Below are 16413 nucleotides of genomic sequence, written 5' to 3'. Positions count from 1 at the left end.
GAGTCTCGTCTCGTCGAGTCGTTCCGCCGCGCGCCGTTCAGAAAAGGCGAGTAAAAATTCTATAGCAAACAAACTCCGTGCAGAGAAGTTCCTAACAACGCGACGCGACGGTCCCATTCTCCTCTCGGTGTATTACGTACATGCCTACGCCGTCCTCGCCCCCTACTCCATGGCCATCCTCATCCCCACTATCCCGAAACGCGCGCGTGTTTGAACCGCGGAACGCCGTGGCTCTGCCCTATTTGTCCAAAAGGCTGTATCACCAAGTGCGGAAAACTCCCTGGCGTACAAAGAAGGAGCGGGGTGGCCGACGACGGGCTGCGGTGCCGGCAGGGGCACGACGCGACGCCGCCCGTGGTGTTCCTGGATCGATCTCTAACGCCACCGTCGCGGCGCCGTGGCCGTCAACCGTCAGCTAACGAACCTGCCTCCGCGTTTCCCGACGGGCTTTCAAACGAGGGCTGGCTGGCTATGTGACGCACATAGAGTAGACCTGATATCGGGATGTCGGACTGTGCTTGGATGGTCCGTGTAGTTCAAGCCATTCGCATGACGTGGACAGCTTTCGTATCTGCTCGATACGAGAATCAACCATTCACTCGAAAAAATAATGAATTTAACGGTTTGGAATATAAGCTGTGAATCGAAGGGTATCGAACGAGCTTAAAGGTTTTTTTAAGCCAGCGATCATCGATGTGGTAGCTAAAAGCCTTGGGTACGAAGATTGGATCATGACCATCGTGAAAGGTGATGTAGTACCGTTGTACAAAGACTACTACTATCTAAAATAGTGTGGTTTAATTACAAAATGGTCTTTTTTGTTGTGGTTTCAAAAGTACTCCGACCTCATTCCTAAATACCCTTTCCAGTAGTACGTACTATCAAAGATGCTGTGACTTTATTCTAAGACAACTTTTCTAATAGTATTTGCCATAAAAAATACTGCAACCTTCTTTCGAGATACCTTTTCTCCTGTAGTACGTACTGTGAAAGACTCTAGACACCTTTTCTGGTAGTACTTAGAATCAAAAATGATGTGGCCTCGTTCAAACATATTTTTTCTCATAGAATCTACTATCGAAAACGCTGTGACCTCATTCCAGGATACTTTTATCAGTCGTATCTGGGATAAGGCCTGATATAAACTTATTCCAACATGCTTTTTTCAACGGTACCTACCATCGAAAAAGCTGTGACCTCATTCCAACGTACGTTTTCAAGTAGGATCTACTGTCAACAACATTGCGACCTCATTCCAAAAACCTTTTTAGTAGTATTACTTAGACTGCTATGATAAATATTGTGACCTTATACCAAGACAACCATTTCTCATCGTTGAAAGTCATTGTGAACCGTTGGAAATCATGAGGATGAAGTTAGTAACGTTACTGTAACAATGTATTTTTAGAAGAAATCGTTACTTGGCACCTTTAGGATCGTCTGAAATTTGATAAACCATGATAAACAAAACATACTTATATTAAAGTCATTCAGAAATCACAATTTTCCCCTGATCTTTTATCACGTTAACGTTACTAACCTTAGCCTAGTTGGAAATCGTTGTATGTAATTAGGCTCGCACTAAGCCCCGAATGATTTCATTGCACTAACATCGATGCTAAGCGTTTACTACAGATTTTTCTATGTGCTTTTTGTGCTATGTACATTCTATGTGCTTTTCCTTGACTTTTACTTTAGGTATTGATTTCCATTTCTTAACGCTTGAGGTAATTTTTAATGATTCACAGTATGTTGTTGCGATTTCCCGTGATTTTTTCTGTTCCGAAAATCACTGAAAATCATTGACAATGCTAGAAAACCATTTGGAGACTATGGAAATCATCGGGCGTACCGAAAATTAGCAAGAATCACATGATAAGATAAGAATCAACAGAAATCACTCAAAACAATTGTTAATGAAGTCAAATCATTTGTCCAATTTCCATAAGTCACTGGCATCTTGCTGTAGCTCTACGTCTTCTTTCGTCAACGAACCAACCTTCTTTCTCCGATTCCAAAACACGCCTTTTGATTTTGAGTAAAAGGTTCCCAAAAATGCCTGAAGGACAACGAATGCAAAATAAAAGACGTCTTTCTCTTTCTCTTTCTCCTTCTTGAACATGATTTTTATTCAAAGTTTCAAAGACGAAGGTTTTCTTTAACAGCACATTTCGTGACACTGATATAGACATAACGTGATATTGTTGCCCAAGTTCGTTGAATGCACATCATTGCGCATAGATTTTGTCAGTCGATTTACGCCAGAAAAACTGTGTAAATGGATATTATCCAATTTTGTTCTCATTCATAGACAAAATCCCACCACGTTACAGTTCCTGGTATAATATCAAACTCTCGTGAATACTCGACAATTGGAAACACTGAATTACAAAGATATAAAGATATCAGACAGTTCCTAATCACGCTCGCTTATTTCTTAGATGACCGATTCGTACGTGAATAAAGATGGACTTGAAGTCTGTTCGCTACGAAATTTTTGAGTATCAGACAAACGAGACTTCCAGGAGACCCAACCGTCCACCGAAGAAGTCTATGAGATGTCCTTTTCCACTATGTATTTCAAATACGTAGCTCCGCTTAAAGGTCTGTGACTTGACTCAAAAACATATGTGGCATTATCTTTATCTTCGAACGCAAGTCGACTCACCAAGACGTTTAAAAAGAACGTCTTACGCCCAACTTTTTGACGTCAGCTAGATGGTTCATATCTAAACCAGGAGCTTCTGACATATTTGCATGCCTGAAATGGAACCGCATGAGGTCTCAGAAGTCTTTGGGAGACTTTTTTTATGTCTCGTCTGAATTTCCATTCTGTTCAACTCGACACCGTGAATACAAAGCGTTTTTTTCTTCTCCACACTATTTTACACCCGAAACCAGAAGTAACCGTAGCTTGGACTTAGATCGCACATGGAAAGCATTTGCGTATATCGACTTTCACACACCTGTAGCCACTGAATCCTGAAAGCATGTATTTTCGCATGCGATAGACGTGAACAGACGTGTCGAGAGGAAAACCGTGCTCAGGTATGTATAACCCGGCAAAGTGCGTCCGATCTAGAGAATCTTGATCCCGGGACGACGGTTTCCCGCGGGGAAATATCTTGCGGCCCCCTTGTAAGAATTTACCATTTCTGTGTGTCAGCCCGGAGTTTCGGCGCGATCATTTTAGCGAGAATACTGCATATATACGTCAAAACGAAATTGAAACGGAGGTAGAACGAGGAAAAAAGCCGCTGAATAACCGCCTGTTTTGTCGTTGCACAAAACTGACGACTACAATTTCATTTCCCGGCATTCTATGTTGCAGACTGTTTAGTACAAGTCCGGATCATCAATCAGTGAATTTGCACTCTTGATTTCACGTTGTAGGTACTTGGGTTTTCTCCAAGCTTAGTGAAGTGATTTCGTTGGAAAAAAAAAAAAAACTAATCAGCACGTGTTTGGTGATCTTATCTGTCCAGAGTCTCGTTTTAATTTCGAAATTTTGTTCATTTGTTGAATATTTTGACGTCATGATGACCTCATTAGGTGAACTAATTCTTTCACGAGTTTTCATTACAATCTAACTTTGAGCAATGGCGATATGATGAATCGTAAATACATTAATGGTACCTATCTTCATCTCGAGAAGTATCGAAATGATCACTAGAAAATATTTCTAGGTTATTCTTAGTACATATTGAGGAATGTGCATCAACAAATTGACTCTGAGCCATCAACTAACTAATTCGTGCTGTTCCATTTCTCTGTGCCTGAGACTCAAAATCAAATTTGTAATCTTGAGGTATAGGATGGTGCTGTTTGAAAGTCTGTGAATTGAAGACTAACACAAAAAAAAAAATAAACAGCCAAACCATGAACAATCAGTATTTACGGAGTCCCTATGAATGCACACACGCATGAAATAAGGGTCTGTTTGCATGAGCAGTAAAATTTGTAGTCTTGGGGGATATGAGAAAAACGTGACATCATCCCTGTAAAGTTTACACAGCCAAATTCCCAGATAGCGTAAGATATCTCGGGATTATTCTGTAAATATTAAATGTATGCTATTTGAATATCATACACCCAAAATATACAGTCAGAGTATGTTGAACGTCCGCTGAAATATGGTTCAAATGATACTCTTGTGGATATTCTGATGTTCTCAAAATATACTGTGAATATTCGAATCGCATATGCATGATATCGGACAAGAAGCATTTTCGCATACACGTAATACACATGTCGAATGAATTTGTTATACGTACCCATAAAGTTCTTCGTCGTATATTTCGTGAATGTAGGTAAATCGGCACGATTTCAGTACCTACCATGTTTTATGCCATTCTGAAATATAATATTTCGAAAATATCTGGTATTATCCGTGTTGAGCTATCACAAATTTTTGCACACGGTAATTCCGTGACTAAATTTACTGCAGTAATATCGAATCTATTTCTGATTTCAATTTCTACCTACGTAAAAATTTCACTCCGCTTCTGACGTTGCAAATATTTATGCGCAGCTTCTCCGTTCGAATCTAACAAAAAGTTATGGGTACATAAATGTTTTATCGAGCAGAATTAAGCTTCATAAAAAAGCAATTAACGAGCTTAGAAGAAGGGAGCGTTGTATATAAATTCACCCTTGCGTGTAACGTACCTCAAAATGATGGTGTATATAATCATATTAGAGTAAATTTAAAAGATGAAAAAACCGGAATTTCACATTAAATCAGTAATGAAATTAACGGGCTAAGTCGATTTGAATCGCTGCTCTGATAATCCCGCTGAATCACAACAGCGCGCTATCCGCCGCAGGGGAAAAAAATTAGGCCACGGTTTTTGCACGAGGGTCCGAAACCCGTTCCTGAATCTAGCGGCGTTTAGTTTTTGCACAATCCCCGATCAAGATCAGCATTCAATTATCCTATTTCCACCGCATCCATCTTATGCAGTGGGGTTTAGCGTTTCCTATGGAAATAAATTCGCTGAAGGTGTGCTGAAATGTTTTTTATATCTTATAGTTTTATACTACAGAATTCCAGTAAAATGGGTGTCGTTACAATACCGAGCTCAAAGTGTGCATACAAGTAGATTGCCGAAAAAGAAGGTAAATTTCAGAAATTTATATAACTCAACAATTAATTAGATATTCAATTTAATTAGGGTTTTTTTATATTTAATAAAAGTAAGATCAAGCATATTAAACATATTTTTTGTGTTAGAATCAATCTGTAGCTACTGATAATAAAGTCAAGAAGTTTCCTCGGCGGCATGTATAACGGTGCTCACAATATCTACAAAAGAGCTGAGCCGATTTACTTCAAATTTAGAGATAGTGTTCTTTCTTAGTTTATTCTTTTTCCATGATCTCCTTTTTTTAATTGTCATGTTTTCTTCTTAATTAACCAAGCCAATTGCACGGACATCATTTTGTTGAAAAAAATCAGGCGTACTAAAGAAAATTAATTATCCGAGAATATTGTCTGTACCGTTCACTTTTCCTACTATTCACTCGTATAGTTGAATTCCAAAATCATTATAATTTTGAGTAAAACATTTTCTCGTTATTACAACATTAAATATGTTTGTTCAATTTACTACTACTAATTTATTGTAGCACCAACATCAAATTATCACAATTATAGTTTCAACAAAATACAGTACGAGTGTCCATATACAGTGAAAATTGTGAGGCGTACAAGATTTTCTAATTGAACTGCCAATAATGATTGTAGATTTACTGCACGTTTACTGTATTAAACAATTGTCAATTAACGAAATCTGTTTGCAAATTTACAAATTCGGTGTAGCAACGTAAATTACTACGTATTTGTTTTAAATTTACAATAAAAATTTTTGATTGTACTAAAATTTATAAGAATAACACAGAAAAGTAATTCAAATTTACTAAATTGTTGAATAAATTTATTGTATTTGTAAATAGAAGAAACAGTAAATGTACGGTGGATTCACTGTTCGCTGTCCTAATAAAACTTCCAACACTGTGGGGAAATTCCATACAGAAATGTTTAACACTTGTTTTTTATTCCCTACTAACTACATTTTTCGGTTACAGTAGATCTCGAAGCTAGTAAAGTACCGCGTCGTAACCAGTAGGTACTAGAAATTTCTCTCGGTACATGCGGGCGCAGACGTTTGTAGCCCGCACCTCGTAGATATATTACGATTTTCTTTTTTATCCTCTCTTTTCTCTGCAGAAATGGGTGAAAACAAGGAAAATTCACCTCTTGAACAGACAATCCTCTCGCCTGATTGGGGGCCGCTCCACCCGGGTACCAACTGCTGTGTCAGCCACCTCCCGACACCCTCCTACTCGCCGTTCTCTCTTCTACACGACCTCTTCCTTTTCTGGTTCCTCCTCTTCCTCCCCTTCGTTCCCTGACGCCTCCCATTCGCCCCGTTTTCGTCGGGCTGCTTCTACGTGCTTGAATTGCTATTTGCAAAAGACTCTGGTGCTCTGCGTGGAATATTCCGCAAAAGCAAACCTCGTCTTCCGCCGTCACGTCACTGCCATGCCAGTCGAGGCGGTGCGGCGGCTTGGCTAGAAAAAATTTTTCCCAACCCCTCGGCTCTTTGAAAGGCAAATATTTGTTGGCCTCATTCTGCAGCGTTTACTCGATGAAGAAAAAAATTAGAACGAAAACACTAGAGCAAAAAATAAATAAATAAAAATTATCATCAACACCCAAGTTTTTCACCGCCAGTGCAGCGAATTTTAAGAAGAAGAAACATTCAAGAAGCGTGGAAATCTTTCCAAATATACAATAGACTGAATATCGTATAAATAAGGTGTTAATTTTAGCACGTATTCGATGTAGAATGAAAAGGTGTCGAAGCTTGGTACAACATTATTATATCGCTAATTGTTATTAAAGGATATTGGACAATTCTTAGAATAACAGTATGATCATAATACGACATGGATAAATATCGATCCTTTTTAAGCAAAAGTGTACTCGATTAAAATCGAGTTTTTCCCCCGGTAGCTTATGATCGAAAAACGAGACGCGCAATGCAAACCTCAATATACAGGACGTTTCTAAGCAAACGCTGTAGTTTGTTGGGTTGCCTGTAATTAAGGGGAAACAAATATCGATAATACAGATCTACCGAGTTATCGTCATCTATATTAACGGTAGGTCTGTATTACCGATATTTGTTCCCCTCGATAGTAGGCAATCCAACGTACTGCGACATTAACTTAGAAACACTTTGTATTTCACAGTTTAGTACCTGACATACTAAAGGACAAAGTATACGAAACCGAAGCTTTCGGTTGTACGAATTCTATCGAATATTTTCATAAGTATCATCGCCATGTGAAATTTTATATTCTCACAAGAATTTTCTGGTTTCATCAACGGTTACCTTCAAGTTCGATGAAAAACATTAAGCTTTTGTTGATTTATTTGTTCACTATAGTGCCAAATGTCAGCCACATAACTTGGATCATATCCGTGTCATTTGAGATGCTCGAGGGACTCTGAGGCATGCATTCAGATGAATATTCCAGTTCAGCAGCTACGATATTCTCCCAACCACTGGGGGCCAAAAACTTGGACAAACGGATCTCTTTGATAAGAATGCCGGCACTTCTGGTAACAGAATTTCAGTCGACTAAATTTCAGGAACCTAAATAAAATCTCGTTTTTTCAATTCATTTTAACTTACATACGTGTTCTAGAAAAGGAAATTCCTTGAAGACTGCCTCATACACTGCTTGAAGGTAAATGTGCTTCATTATTTTCAATAAGTTGATGAATTTTCGTTCACAGAAAGTGAAAACTCAGACAGAAGTGATGGCTGCTAAACAGTAAAAATATTCTTGAACTATTCGTCATAAAACTTGAGAGAAATGAAATGTTCTCAACAAAATACTCGTGTAGATAGACAGAGATATGTTTTCTCAGTACGTTGCTACAGAATATCATTTAGGAACTAAATTATTACGACTTTGAACAAAACCTGCTGGAAATATAATATCTCTCACGATTCAGTATATTCAAAATTTTATGCACCGAGTGAACACCGCACGGTGTGCGAGAAATGTGTCATTTGGACACAACGGGATGCTCAAATATTCATTCTCACGATGCGCCCGGGACACTCAGCGTGTCGCCTAACATGGTTGCATATCCCACGTATTTTCGGAATCACCGTGCACATGGAAGGCTTAACGTGACAGCCCAACGTTGGAGAGGATGAGAGGTGGTCAGCCAGCCATCGCTCAGACTTTCATCAAATTTTCGACGGGTCGATGAACATCTTGCTAATATTCCGGAGGGCTGACCGGAGTCTGCAGGCAGAAGCATCAGCAGCAGCTACCAGCTTGGATCGATTTCCAGCGTCCGTTCGCCATTTCGGAACCCTCTTAATTCCGTTAAGCGATAACTCGACTAATTATTCCGTGCCCGCCTGTCGGTCTACCTCGACCTAGGTCATATCCCCCTCGCTTACACATATATATCCGGACGCCATCTATAACGATAACGCGGTGTATGACGTACGCCCGGGTATTGGTACCTCATGTATACTCTGCAAGCTATAAGGTATTGGGACCATGTTCTAATTATTGATCTTTTTTGGTTGTATCTGTTCGATCTTTAGTTCTAAAATTACCAAAAAATAAATTTGTAACATCTAACTCTTAAGTAATTGGTTTTAGTCATCGAAAAATTTGCGATTTGTGTTGTAAATTTATAATTTTGGAAAACAAGCGAGTCCATAATTGGGTCTAAACATGTCAATAACTCGTACAGTCACCTTACGTACAATGCTTTACGCGTAGTGCGATCAGTCCTGCGGTTAAAGGAGCATGGAATTCATTAATTACAGTTATTTCAACAACTTCAACTACGTCTGATAGTCCTCAGTTGGACTAAAGACCCCTTTGTGAGAAACCGAAACAGTATTTCTCATGAATTTTATATTTTCCGAAGAGACTAGAGCCTTACGAAATCTAATTGGATAACAACCAGCTAATTTTGCTGAAAAGTGAACATATCAAGTGATGACATACCCAAGTACTGCCCATGAATTGATTGCGAGATATGTGGTTTTCGATGTTTAAACAGTAGCCGTCAATTACAAATTTTTCGAAATCTCCCGAATTTATATTTAATGCGTTAAGTATCATCAGTTTCCTCGACACACTTGTACTCTTGAAGCGCTTCGAGAAGTTATTTAATTGTTTCACTATAATAAACTGGGAAGTAAAAATGATACTATTCCAACATTGTCTAACTGTCATATGCATTAAAACTAGATCAATAAACATTGAAAGTGACGATAGATGAAACCATCAATCGAGTAGGTATAACACTTACTCTTGCCAAGACTACTGGATCGTGGAATTAGAGGAACTTGACTATTCGAGTCGAGTGGTCGTGGATTAAACAGTCGGTGAACTCTGCTGTTGGATCTGAATAGCGAGTTCCGAGATTTTCGCTGGCTTTCAGCATTCGAAGAAAACCGATACCGCGTGCGGATTACAGTTATTGACAAGGGACTTCTTTCACAGAATGTTAGACTATTGCAAATCGTGTATTCAGTTATATTCTCATGAACAATATCTCGTTAGTACCACCAGAGCTGCTGGTGGCATAAAACTCATCTCGATGTTTGATCACCAACCGCAATGGTGAACTGGTTTGGCATTTCAATGTCTAACTGCAAGTAGCACACCAGTTCAGCGTTAGCATGTCGGCATTAAATCACAATTGTTGTTCATATAATTCTATCTTATACTATTCGAGGATTGTAGCAAGAACTACGATGAAGGTATCAGGGATTAAAACAGGCGCATTAAGCTCGAAGAATTTCATTCAAGGTAAGCGCAGAGGACGTTATCCTAGCTTCCCTTCTAACTAGAGTTGGATGGGTTTTGATAACGTCGTCGTGTCCATGGTACATGCCAGCGACGGTCGTAAACGCAGCAGATGCTGTGCGCGTTTTAAATTCCGAAGGAGGGTAAATGGGTCCTTCCCTCGTTAATAACGCACCTTGGTAACACCGGTGCTGCTTCCCTTGTGACCGGGATGAAAGGTTTCGAAAGTTGGGTCGCCAATTTGCTGTAATTGGATTTGCGAAGTGGAGTCAGAGACAAATAGAACTCTGCGACTTCCCTTTCCTTCGAAACTCTCCACTTCGCTGCGTTCTTCCTTCTCTGCGTTACGCGCTTCAGGCAACGTGCCCTAATATTACCTACACCGATTCATCCCCGCGCTTTTGATGCAAAACGTCAAAACTCGACTGGTGCGAATTATCACGTGATCGTATTACTCGTCAATATGAATTGTGTCAGCAGTTTTTGGATGAAGGTCATTATACTTTCATGAACTGGCTATATTGTTCAACAATGACACTTTACTTTTCAATATGGAAAAGTAAGGTCAAGATAAAATAAACTCGTCAGGATTTCGGTTGAAATTCTTAATATCAAGTCCTGAACTTAAATTATCAACGAAAAATCTTATTCGTGAGTCAGTTTTCATACAATACAATACAAAATGTCCGTAAATAATTACTGACACTTATGTTCAGGCATTGTATATATCTGCAAATCGAGAGTAGTCAAGTGACTTTGGCTTATCCAAAACCTCCGGGTGTACCGGGTACATTTAGCTGACGCGATCAATAACCAAAATTTGTGAAAAATAAGAAGTTCGAAGGGTAAAATCAATAAAGCAAATAAGCATGTGAAGTACATTAATACATTGCTGTAGGGGATGAATTTCCAGATTACTTATTTAGAAGAACTATACATTTCTCTTATGTCACATCATGTCTTGCCACTCTAGTAAAAAAGAGTTTCACGATTGAAACAAGCAAGTCAAAAATTAGACTGAAAATACGAAAAAAGAGGCGTGAATATATCCGTATGAAATTAATGTCTGATTTATTTTTTACGTAAAGAAAATCGTGAAAATCAATTCCACTGAAGTTTCGCTTCGCTAGTTTTGAACAGTCCTACGAAAGTTGGGACACGGTACGGCTTTAAGTGTGGTTGAGGCCACAAATGGATCACGGCGCTAAGGTCTGCTGTTATAGTCTGACCTCCGAGGGTTGACTGGAGATCCACTTTTGGTGATGAAATATTAAGAAGATGGATCCTTGGAGAGCGCAGAGCCGACTTTAGTTCGCTAAACTAGAATTTTCAAGAAACTTATGAAGGCACTGATCTGTCATTTTTATGGATATTTTTGTAGTATTGTACACTCATATCAAAAATTAAAACCACTTCGATGGTGATCGTGATTTGACTTTTCCTGGGAAGGGCTTATATCTTCATCATGCGTGTTTATATTCACTATCTTCATATATGATTGGCAATAATTTTCTACTTATGGAGAACAATTACCGTGTTTGAAAACATCACATATTTCAGTGGTTAGTGCCCATGTTTTTTTTTTTTTGTTACCAACTTCTTTTAGTTACGAATATTCAATCCCATTCGTAGTTCTACATTCTTTGACGTTCTCAACAAATAAGTACTCAATAATTGCAATTTCCATTGCGATCATTTCGAGAATGATCGAAAAAATTTTGAAATTTGAAAACTCTTAAACTAAACGATTGAAACAGCCCAGCATTGAACAGTATCATTCAGAACACGTTGCACGGACAATTATGGAACGATTCTGAAGAAATCTTTTTCCAACTGTCGGCATCTTGTCCTTCTTTCACAGCAGCCAGAACCTTAACATTAATCCCAAATATGACGTGCATTGTCATGTGAAAACGAGAAAGCTTGGTCTACTTGCACCACGACTACAACAATGGTTAAGCGACTGGAATAAACGGTTCAATTCGACCTTTGAATATCGGCTGCTGGTTGTTATTAAATGGTCCAAAAACCCGGTCAGTCACACCGTGAATGTCGGATCCGGGATGAAAACTTGGAAAAGAGGAAGACGGGGGTGCAAAGTACATTAATGGTGATCGATGAGTCACCGTTTAACGGTCTCTCATTTGCTCGGGCCTGCTGATCGTCCTGCGTCCTGACATATGCAAGGGGATGAATCGAAGAACCAATGTGACCGTCCCATGCCCCGGAAATCCGGGGCACAAGGTGCGGGCGGGAAATTCAATTCGCTAAATTGGGATTGAAAATCTCCGGATGAATTTATTACCGTCCGTTCGACGCGCACGTTTCGGTTCCCGAAAGTCGGGGCAGAGTTTTTGTCAGATTTTTCCCTCTTCCTTCGGCTCCTCTCGTTGTGTTTTTAGGCCCGAAATGGCGGCGAGAGAAGGTTGAATATCGAAAAAACCGAGTCGAGGGGAAAAAAGTGAAGTGGATGATATGTATACTGGCCTGTCCGTTCGTTGCCCCGCGATCATCTCTCCGGTCAGATTTATGGCCGTGTTACCAGTCATTTAACAAAAAAAGTAAAAAAAGTGCGTGACAACCACACGGCGTAATTTATGGGATTAAAAAATTTCGCTCGGAACAATTCAACCAATGAAAAACACCACGGATGGATATACGTGTACGCATGCTATCTCCCTTCCTCTCTGTCTATCCGTTTGCACTTCTGCAATTGGCACCCGTCCAAAGGTGTGACATGCGTCAACGTGTTTTCTAGTTATATAACGGAACTCTGCACATGCTATAATGAAATTGCAACAACACACAAGCGAACCTGGTAATAGGTGGGAATAGAGATTTATTTAATCCTTCAAACGCGGTAACAGAGTAATTGGAATGGTCTTTTTAACGATCGATGCATTACTTGTTGTCACGTTCTTGTCATGTTCTTCAGCCTTATTTAGACCGTTCGATCATTTGGTTTTGAATAGATATTGTGTCAGCCTGATGTGCTTTACACGGTTACTGTGTCCTTGTTACAGTTGAAGTATCGGAAAATTTTATAAGTATCTCAAAAGCAAAGACGGTTCTGTATTTCCTCTAAATACGTCGTACGATCACACAAAAGTGCGACGCTACTTCCGTTCCCAGAAATTCTTGATGTCCTTGTGATTATTGAAGATCCGAATAACTTTTAGGAATGCACTTACCTTGTATTCACAGTTTCCGTTCGTAATTTATTCACTTCGAATCGAGAAATTAACTTACACCCTACGGAAATGGGTATAACCGCTCATTTCTTATAACTCGGTAACTGGATTATGAACGGTAAAACTTTTTTGCTAATAAACAGTTTCAGCAGTTAATATCAATGTCACAGGAAAAGATTAACGTTCCATGCGGCAGCAGAGGGGGAAGTTTTATAGTCTACCTACAGTGTAGCAATTACCAATTAAGAGGAAGCACCAGTGAGTTTTTAATCAGAAACTGCTTGAAATATTATTTCTTAGAAATTTGCTTTGAGCAAAGCTTCCGCGGCGAAGCTTGAAACGAGTTTCAAAACCGTAAGATTGTAAAATGGTAAAAGTGAAAACAATCACGAGCCACTAATTTTTATTTCATAAGGAATAAAAATACAGAAAGATACTAATCGGTGAAAAACTGAAACAAAAGTTCATCCAAGTCGTGATATGGATATCAGAGATGAAGCGTATGAGTGGAATTGAAATGCAATGAAAATAGATGCAATTTATGAACTATCTTCTGTCCTCTTTAAGAGAGAAGGTACAAGACAAAGTATAACAATACCTTGTGCGTTTAATGGTGAAATGAAAATGTCATTTTTTTTCCACCTTCCTTTTCCGCCTCGAACTTTGTTTTCCATGTCAAAAAATTTCAGCTAAGGGTATATATATATATCGATCTGTATTCTCGCCCCCTTTGTCTGAAACTACACAGGCGATTTAACTCTTCTAGAATGAAATTCGAAGCGATGCGAGATACGAATTATTGAGATGGGGGAGCTGTAAGTGCGTACATGGTCGAGGACGGGATGGAAGATGGCGTAGGAAGAAAAGGGGTTGAGAGAAGACAAGAGAGAGGATTTGATATACGACAGCGATTTTAGGCCTGACCTCCATTTTGAATGGTCGTTCGTAAATTTTCTAAAGGAATCGAAATGCACGGATACATAACTTTCGGTATCCATAATACAGCTTTACCTACAGTCGTCGGTGTCTGCATACAGAAGAAGGAGAAAAGTATGAGAACGTTATGAATGATCCGCTCGTACGAAGTGAATTATTAAATCTTATTGCATAAACACGTAAGTATATCACTCCATGCAGAGAAAACTTTATGTTATCTTTAAAATAGCATCAAATCAGCTTACCATTAATAATGGCATATCCCTTGGCCGTAATTACATTAATGTAGCGTGAATTGTATTGAAATGATAATTTTTCTAACAATTAAATTAATTACACCACGATTGCAAACTTTATAAAACGATTTTAATGTACAGATCTAATTTTTCAATTGCAACAGAATCTTTCGGATTGCATTACGGTAACAAACCTTGCCGTAGAGCGAGTCGAGATATTTGTATTTCATGTAAAATTTACTCACTAGCTGTAATGCAATTTTAGTTATCGGAACTAAACATTTTTCTTGGTTTAATTCAAGTGAATTCAGCAAGCTGGACGTTTCTGTACCTAGCATGGCCTTTCCCTGCATGCCGATCACCACTTTTGCCGTGTACAACGTTACACCTCACCGCACTGGCGGAAACTGCCCGGCGGCGATGCTAATTAGCTAAAATATCATTCTATTCCTATCTCGGTATCAGGTATGTACATACATGTAATGAATACAGCACGACTAGGTCGAATATCTGCCTCTTGTACTCTCCAGATCCCGATAATTCCAACTCTGACTATTCCAGTATTGACACTGCAGACACACATTGGTCTGTTAGGAAACAGCGAACAACCAATTTTCACCATTGCCGGAGTGCCCCAGTCAGTGCTGTGACTCGATCCTTTAATTCCTGGAGCAAAGCGGAAGCATTACATCATCATCCCACTCAGCTCTCCGATTGGGTTTTGAAACTATAATTCACAATGAATATTATATTATGGACATACTGTTAACAGTTGCTAGGAAATAAGAAGCATAAGACTTGTACCATATCGATGTATGAGTAGTTCATGAGAATCACTATCAAATATGTAACTCTTGATTGATTTTATGAATAAAATGAAATTTTTACCTGAAAACCTTTCGTTTGTCCCTGAAAAAGTATCATGTTTGTGGGGAAAAAGGGGTCTGAAAATTCATTCGCGACAAAATGTGTTCAGCTTGAGAAAACCAAAGAAACCATGACGAAGTCATCAGATAATTGATAAATATCTCTTTTTCGTAGAAACAGTATCGGCGGGTGGTCACGCGGCTATAGTGGGCGCATCTCACGGTAACTGCGCCGCGGTCCGCCGCGGTCCGCCGCGGTCCGCTGCGGTGCAGTGGGTGTCAGCCTTAACTTTTGAAATGTCCTACCATTTCCGAACACCTCCAACCATCCTATTTACCTATATTACTAGATTAGCTATGATATGAAAAGAGAAGAATTATTCACTTCGAAATGGGATTCTATTCGACGCGCGCTCGATGTATTCCATAACATTACTATTCCTAATTATTTCAACAACTTTTCATTTGCTCTCTCGATCTTGAATTTTCGTAGGCATATAACCAAGACGCTGTTCTAGCTAGTCGAGAGTGAAGTATCTACGTTGGGTAGAGAAGCAAAATTGTTTTTCGATAAGTATTCGGATGGAAAAAAATTCAGAGTAACTGTAATACATCACGGATGCGCTAATTTTGAACGAGATGAAATGGATGCTTCGTATATGAGATAGTATTTAACGCTGCGTAGTGATTTAAAGACCTGAAAAGGTGATAGGAGGAGAGAGAACGAAGCTTCTAAACACTTCGAGTGTATTTTAACACACATTTGAAAGATACGAGCAAAATTTTTCATCATCCAACTGTCGCAGAACGGCAGCGTTATCGGCTGACCCGTTAAGTAAAGGATATATCTTCAGTCAACGGCTGACCATCGAAGGGCCTGGCCGCTTGAGTCTGGGATCGGCAGGACAGATAAGGTGTGTATTTCTTGTATGAAATGTGAACACTAGAATCATTATACATCATATCATATCATCATACATCATACATCATCATACCTAGTATTACAGTTCGAAACCAAAGTTTGAATTTTCGGATGTTCGGAAAGTGACGTCACCAATCTAAAATCGGCTAGCCGAGTTCCTCAGTCTGGTAACAACCGCGCAGTAGAGCGGACGGTTGAGAGTCGCGCTCCGCAAACTTCGAGTACCGGGTTCTCAACCTCTCGGATCCCGCGCTTCGGGTCCGCTACGTATTTCGAGTACCGGGTTCTCAACCTCCCGGATCCCGCGCTTCGGGTCCGCTACGCGGTGAAACTCGACTTCCAGGATAAGCGCTCCGTGGTTCCTGGTTCATGTTTACAATAAATTATTTCAATTCGTTTTTCGC

At 39.4% G+C, this 16413-nt stretch overlaps 1 protein-coding gene across 16 annotated transcripts in view; it reads left to right on the top strand.

The window, feature by feature from the left end:
• The window catches only part of LOC124308816 (leucine-rich repeat-containing protein 24-like), a 129034-nt gene that overhangs the window by 51224 nt on the left and 61397 nt on the right, over positions 1-16413 (top strand). The window contains exons 3-5 of one of the 16 annotated variants that reach the window (XR_006909109.1): positions 13816-14164; positions 14524-14686; positions 14783-15090. The exons of the other annotated variants lie outside the window; for them this stretch is intronic. The gene's annotated coding sequence lies outside the window, so the exon portion shown is untranslated. Of the gene's footprint in view, positions 1-13815; positions 14165-14523; positions 14687-14782; positions 15091-16413 lie in introns of those variants that run through there. 16 annotated transcript variants of the gene reach the window in all.

Source organism: Neodiprion virginianus, chromosome 7 (assembly GCF_021901495.1).
Source record: "Neodiprion virginianus isolate iyNeoVirg1 chromosome 7, iyNeoVirg1.1, whole genome shotgun sequence".
In the NCBI taxonomy this organism is placed as follows: Eukaryota; Metazoa; Arthropoda; class Insecta; order Hymenoptera; family Diprionidae; genus Neodiprion; species Neodiprion virginianus.
This window is presented reverse-complemented; position numbering and strand designations above follow the sequence as displayed.